Source organism: Musca autumnalis, unplaced genomic scaffold (genome assembly GCF_047663935.1).
Source record: "Musca autumnalis isolate F117 unplaced genomic scaffold, ASM4766393v1 scaffold_2, whole genome shotgun sequence".
Taxonomy (NCBI): domain Eukaryota; kingdom Metazoa; phylum Arthropoda; class Insecta; order Diptera; family Muscidae; genus Musca; species Musca autumnalis.
This window is the reverse complement of record NW_027411755.1, coordinates 180,358,076-180,364,890: the sequence shown is the minus strand read 5'-3', so window position 1 is coordinate 180,364,890 and position 6,815 is coordinate 180,358,076.

Sequence of the window (6,815 nt, the reverse complement as noted above, 5' to 3'; positions counted from 1 at the left end):
TATTTGGGAATGCCTGTGCTATAAAAGAAATTTAAAAATAACGATAATTTTATTAAAAAAACATTGCTTGAATAAAAAGTCGGACGAACATTCGAAATACTTAAGAAATCTATATATATATAAAAATGGTGTAAAAAATGTATAGTAATTCATAAAATGAGAACGGCTAGGCCGATTTCTGTAAAAATTTTGTCAGTTATTCGCATTTTCGAGGAGAAGGTCTTTACGGAAGAAAATTTTGGAAAATTCCTCTGGAAAAGTCGGAAAATTGGAAAAATCGAAAATTGAGTTTTTGTATGAAATTTTATTCCTCAATAGCGATACGAAGTTCGCCGGGTCCGCTAGTATGTTATAGATATGATTAACTATGGCAATTTATTCTCGAATTTTGGACAACAATAGCTAATAGCAGTCCTTCTGCAATAATGTTCGAGTTTACATATTCAAATAAATTTTAGCAGCGTTTGAAAGTGCAACGAATCCTAATCTGGGCTAAAGTAACGTAAAGACATATTTGGTTTCTACATCGGAGAAATCTCAAGTTTCGTTCCATATTTGCTATAAAACTTATTGTAGTTTTAGAATACAGTTTTGAAAATCATGTTATATCAAGACATATCGGAAATTACGAGGAATAATAGATTACACGGTACAACACAAAAAATAATTACAGGTAAAATCGGGCAGATTATAAAAGAGTACCGAAAAATGGAAGACACGTGTATCGGGATTTTGAAAGTTTACGTGGTGAGATAACCTAAACAGGGGGTCCAATATATAGCTTTGTGAACTGTTTTGGAAATATTCGGAATAAAATTCCTCGTAATCCTTGCAATTTAGGTATATAGTGTCTTTGAAAATATTACTGGAAATGCTCTGAGGAACATTTTTGTGGAATATGTGAATGCACTAACGTCTTGCTAAAGGCGTCATTTTGGTTACTTTTTTAATAAAGTTTTTAAATCTTCTTTAAAGTTACGTCGCAACGGGTTTATTTATTCCACAAAAATGTCCACCATAATATTTTACTATAGGTCTCAGAATACACCAAAACTGAAAAATCTAAACTAAGGGTAGAAAATGTGAAAAAAATAAAAACTCATTTTAGGGTTAAAGACATACTTTTTCCGAATTGGCTGCATATTGCCTAACAAAATATCATTTAAAAAAAAACTGCCAAAGACGAAAATATTCGTTATCAAATTTTAATATAAGTCGCCGAAGAAATGAAGTCTGTATATAATATTTACTTGTTAAATATAGGAATCAATTTTAGTAAAAAAAATTGGATTTTTTTTTTTGAATTTTTTGCCTGTAATTATTTTGCACTTTTTTTTTGAGTTGACACATGAAAGTACATATGGCGTCAAAGACTTAAATATTCTTCGTAAAATTTCACAATAAGTATTCGAATAAACTATATATATTTAGACGAAACGGATTATAAGAAAATGAAAGCAATATGTTGTGTATACCAACAAGAATTTTTATGTTGGCTTCATTTCTTGTTAATTTCGAACGTTTCAGATTTGGACCAAAATCTCAAATAAAACGTCATTTTTTGATATTAAGATAAAAGAAAAAATTGTTCCGCACTAAATTTTAATGTAAGTTTTTAAAGAAAAGTAATCTGTATATGCAATAAATATCATTAAAAAAAATTGCTCCAATTTGGGTATATACACAAAATCATTTATTAAGGGTGAATTTCGTATTTTTTCTGAATATATTGCATTTTCTCCCACACATATCCACTTTAGGAAAATAGTGTCAACGAAAAAATATGTAAAATTTAATTTCACAACCAAACTTCAAAACAAATAAGAGCTTATGCGGCTCAAACACTGTGGGCATGCAGGACAGCATTTGTAATGTTATTAGTAAATTTTGAAGTTTTTGTTAATGTATGTGTGAGTATTTTAAGCAGGATTGAAATCAAAATAATTTTTATTTTGTAAATGAACCCCTTTCAATCCGATGAATTTTGTTTATTTTCCAAGCAATCGACAGACAGTTTTTGAAAATAACAAATATTGCTTGTGAAGAAATTAAAAATTGTTGTAGAAAATTGTTTGGCGTTGTTGTAGCTTCGTTTTGAGGTGACATGTCTTCAGTCAAATCGATTGGCGAATCTTTTTTAGAACATTTCATTCTTCTAACTCAATGCCTTTCATGTCCTTTTCGTCCTTTATTTTTTGAACCGCAGTAAAAGTACCACAGCATGAGATTTTTCAACATCCAGATATTCTACAAAACTGTTGCTCAGTAGATTTTAGGTACGGTTTTCTTTGACAACTAATAAATGACAATGAAAACGGAACAAATTTGATTAGTTTTCAAAGAGAATGGTACCTAAAATCTTCAGAGCAACATTTTTGTAGAATATTTGGATGCTGAAAAATCTCATCTTGTGGTACTTACACTACGGTTCAAGAAATAAAGGACGAAAAGGACATGAAAGGCATTGAGTTAGAAGAATGAAATGTTCTACAAAAAGATTCGCCAATCGATTTGACTGAAGACATGTCACCACAAAACGGTTCAGATTTGGATATAGCCCCCATATATATCTTTCCCCGATTTTGCCATAACTCGGTCAATTTTGATCGAATGGCCCTCAAATTAAATATGTAATACTTTCCTAGGCCCCTGAGTAGCTCTACCGATTTTCATTGCATGTTGCAAAAAATTTCGACTGTAAGTGGGTTAAGGTCACCATTCATTAAAATATTGATATATCTCAGAAGGTTGCAGGGATGGGCAGAAAGTTTTTGGACATTTTTATTTGGAAGAGATGTCCAATTAACGGAAAACAAGAGCCGAGGTGGCAATAGGTGGCAATCAAAAGATCTGCTCTACTAATTAATAAGAATTTGATTTTTTTTTTATCAAATTTAAATTTTGATTTCTTGATAACGGTACATTGCCCATGTGCAGTTGATATCAACTTATTGTACTAAAAATAAACATATGTAAAAGTTGTTGTTGGTATACATAACTTTTTGCTTTCATTTTCTTAAAATCCGTCACGTCTAGAAATATAGTTTACTGGAATACTTATAGTGAAATTTTACGAAGAATATTTGATTCCTCGACACCATATGTCTAGCATAAAGTTTCATGTTACTTTCATGCGTCAACTCAAAAAAAAGTGGAAAATAATTGCTAGCAAAAAATTCAATAAAAATTTCGAGATTTTTTACTAAAATTGATGCCGATATTTAACAAGTAAATATTATATACACAGATTTCATTTCTTCGACGACTTATATTAAAATTTGATAAGGAATATTTTCGTCTTTGGCACTTTTTTTCTAAGGTGATGTTTTGTTAGGCAATCTGCAGCCAATGCGGAAAAAGTGCGTCTTTAACCCTAAAATGAGTTTTTATTTTTGTCACATTTTCTACCCTTAGTTTAGATTTGTTAGTTTTGGTGTATTTTGAGACCTTTAGTAACATATTATAGCGGATATTTTTGTCGAATATATGAACCTGCTGCGACCCACCCTTAAAGAAGATTTAAAAACGTTATTAAAAAAGGGACTAAAAGGAGCCCTATAGCGAGACGTTGGAGGGTTAACATATTGCACAAAAATGTTCCTCATATCATTCTTAGTAATATTGCCAAGGACACTATATATCTAGAATGCAAGGATTATGAGGAATTTTACTCCGAATATTTCCAAAACAGTTCACAAAGCGAAATTTTGTACCCTCTTATTTAGGTTACCTTGCGACGTAAACATTCAAAATCCCGAAACACGTTCTTCTATTTTTCGGTTCTCTTTCACAATATGCACAGGGTTTCTTGTAGTTTTAAAAAAAGTTTAATTTTTTTGTACAGTGTTATTAAGGAAGAAAATTTCACCGAACATAATACATTTCTTCAATAGGTTACCCCACGTCCTTTCCTTGCCTAATTACTTCATATAATTTTCTAGAAGTAAAAACCATTATTTTTGCATAACCCTCGTTTATTGGAAGCCTAGAATTTCAGTCGTACGCAGGCAGTATGAAGACTTGTATAGCATAATTTTTCGTCATAATTTCTCACAGTTTTCGACATAAAATTATTTTCAAAACCGCATTATAAACTTCAAAACATTTTAGGTCAAACATAAAAGGGAACTTGTGATGTTTACGAAGTACAAACTAAAAATTTCTTTACGTTACCTTAGCCATTATAAAACTGTGCGACAACAAAAAAAAATTACAAAGATTATGAAAGTAGAGGTAAAAATATGAGACACGTGTATCGGAGTTTTTCACGTTTACATCGAAAATAACCAAAGTAGGCGGGGCAAGTTCCGCCCATTTCTAGCTTTTTCGAAATATTCGAGTTAAGATATTTTGGAATCCTTGCATTTTAGATATATAGTGTCTTTGGCAACTTTACAGAGGAGCAATATTTTTGTTAGAAAATTTAACCCTCATGCGGTTTATCAAAAGGGTCTTGTTGGTATTTTTTTCGAAAATCTTTCAAAAATTCCTGTAAAATGTGATCATATCAAATCCAAATATTCAACAAAATTGTTTGCCATAAAAATTTACTATAGGTCTCAGAATACACTAAATCTGTACATATTATCTAATCGTCAGAAATCTGCAAAAATGAAAAACACGTTTTAGGGTTAAAGTCGGACTTCACCTGAGTTTATTCAAAATTGTCCAACAAAACATAATTTTAGAGGGATGACGTCAAAGACAAAAATATTCTCCGTCAAATTTTACTATGAGTCACCAAAGAAATGAAATGCCTATTTACATTAAATATCATAAAAATATCAGTATCAATTTTGCTGAAAAAACATGAAAATATTTCCCAATTTTTTTATGAAAAATTGTTCCTTCTTTTTTCGAGTTTATACATGAAAGTAATATGAAACTTGGTTATAGGTGAAAAGTGTCAAAAGATGAAAAATTCTACACAAAATTTCACTTTAAAATTCAGAACCACATATCTAGCTATACTATTTCCTTATATATATTTGGATGAAATAATATGTTTTAATTTTGGACTGTTAATTTTACATAATTCCATACTGGATCAAAATCTAGTAAAATCCTTTACTTTTTGGGAATATTGTTAAAGAAAGAAATATTCGTAATAAAATTTTATTATGAGTCTCTGAATAAAAGAAATCTGTAACCATAACGTATAAGATTCTTAGCAGCCCTTGTTTTTGATATAGGGTTTAGGGCCATATTTTACAATTTTTATCCAGATTGTCGTTGTGATTGAACAATATAAATATCTTATTGATGGTTTTTCGTTATACATATATTCATACAAAAAATGTTGTGCGTTCAATTTAAACAGCTTTTGAAACATTAGTGGTGTATATATATTAGAAAAATATGGAAAACCGAGATCGGACCTGTCAAAGTTGTGTATTTTTAGTACTTTTTACCTAAATTACGTATTTAGGATAAGCCATTGGTTGTTCATATTGTATGTGAAAATACGTGATGGGTTTGCGGCTATGGTCCAGTGAAAATATAGGTGTCATATGGTCTCTCACATGCACGATTTGGCGTGGTACAAGGGCTGCTACGTTATGGTTACAGATTTCTTTTATTCAGAGACTCATAATAAAATTTTATTAGGAACATTTTTTTCTTTAACAATATTCCCAAAAAGTAAAGGATTTTGCTAGATTTTGATCCAGTATGTAGTTATGTAAAATTAACAGTCCAAAATTAAAACATATTATTTCATCCAAATATATATAAACTTGTAATCTAATTTTTTAAGGAAATAGTATAGCTAGATATATGGTTTATTCTACAACTCATAGTGAAATGTTGTGTAGATTTTTTTATCTTTTGACACTTTTCACCTATAACCAAGTTTCATATTACTTTCCTGTATAAAGTCGAAAAAATAAGGAACATTTTTCATCAAAAAAATTGGGAAATATTTTCATGTTTTTTCATCAAAATTAAAATAGCAGAATTTTACGGAGAATATTTTTGTCTTTGACGTTATCCCTCTAAAATTATGTTTTGTTGGACAATTTTGAATAAACTCAGATGAAATCCGACTTTAACCCTAAAACGTGTTTTTCATTTTTGCAAATTTCTGGCGATTAGATAAGATTTACAGATTTAGAGTATTCTGAGACCTATAGTAAAATTTTATCACGAACAATTTTGTAGAATATTTGGATTTGATATGATCACATATTACAGGAATTTTTGAAAGATTTTTGAAAAAAGGACCAAAAAGACCCTTTTGATTAACCGCATGAGGGTTAAACTTTTTAACAAAAATATTACCCACGTCCTTCTCTGTAAATTTGCCAAAGACACTATATACCTAACATGCAAGGATTCCAAGATATCTTAACTCGAATATTTCGAAAAAGCTAGAAATGGGCGGAACTTGCCCCTCCTACTTTGGTTACTTTCCGATGTAAACGTGAAGAAAACGCCGATACACGTGTCTCATATTTTGAGCTCTACTTTCATCATCTAATCAGTTTTTCCCATCATTTTGAAAAAAAATTGAATTTTGTTGTTAACGTTTCGTTGCATTTCAAAACGCTGGCAACATTTATGTTCATATGTGAGCTGGAATATTGTTGAAAGAGGACTGATATTAGTTATTTTTGTCCAAAATTCGAGAATAAATTATCATAGTTTCTCATATCTATCATATTTTTCCTATTTCGAATGTTCATCCGACTTTTTATTCAAGCATATTTTTTAATAAAATTATCGTTATTTTTAATTTTTTTCTATAGCCCAGGCATTCCAAAAGAAGAAAATAACAAAATTTAATAGTATTTTGTTTTAAAAATCTTTAAATACCA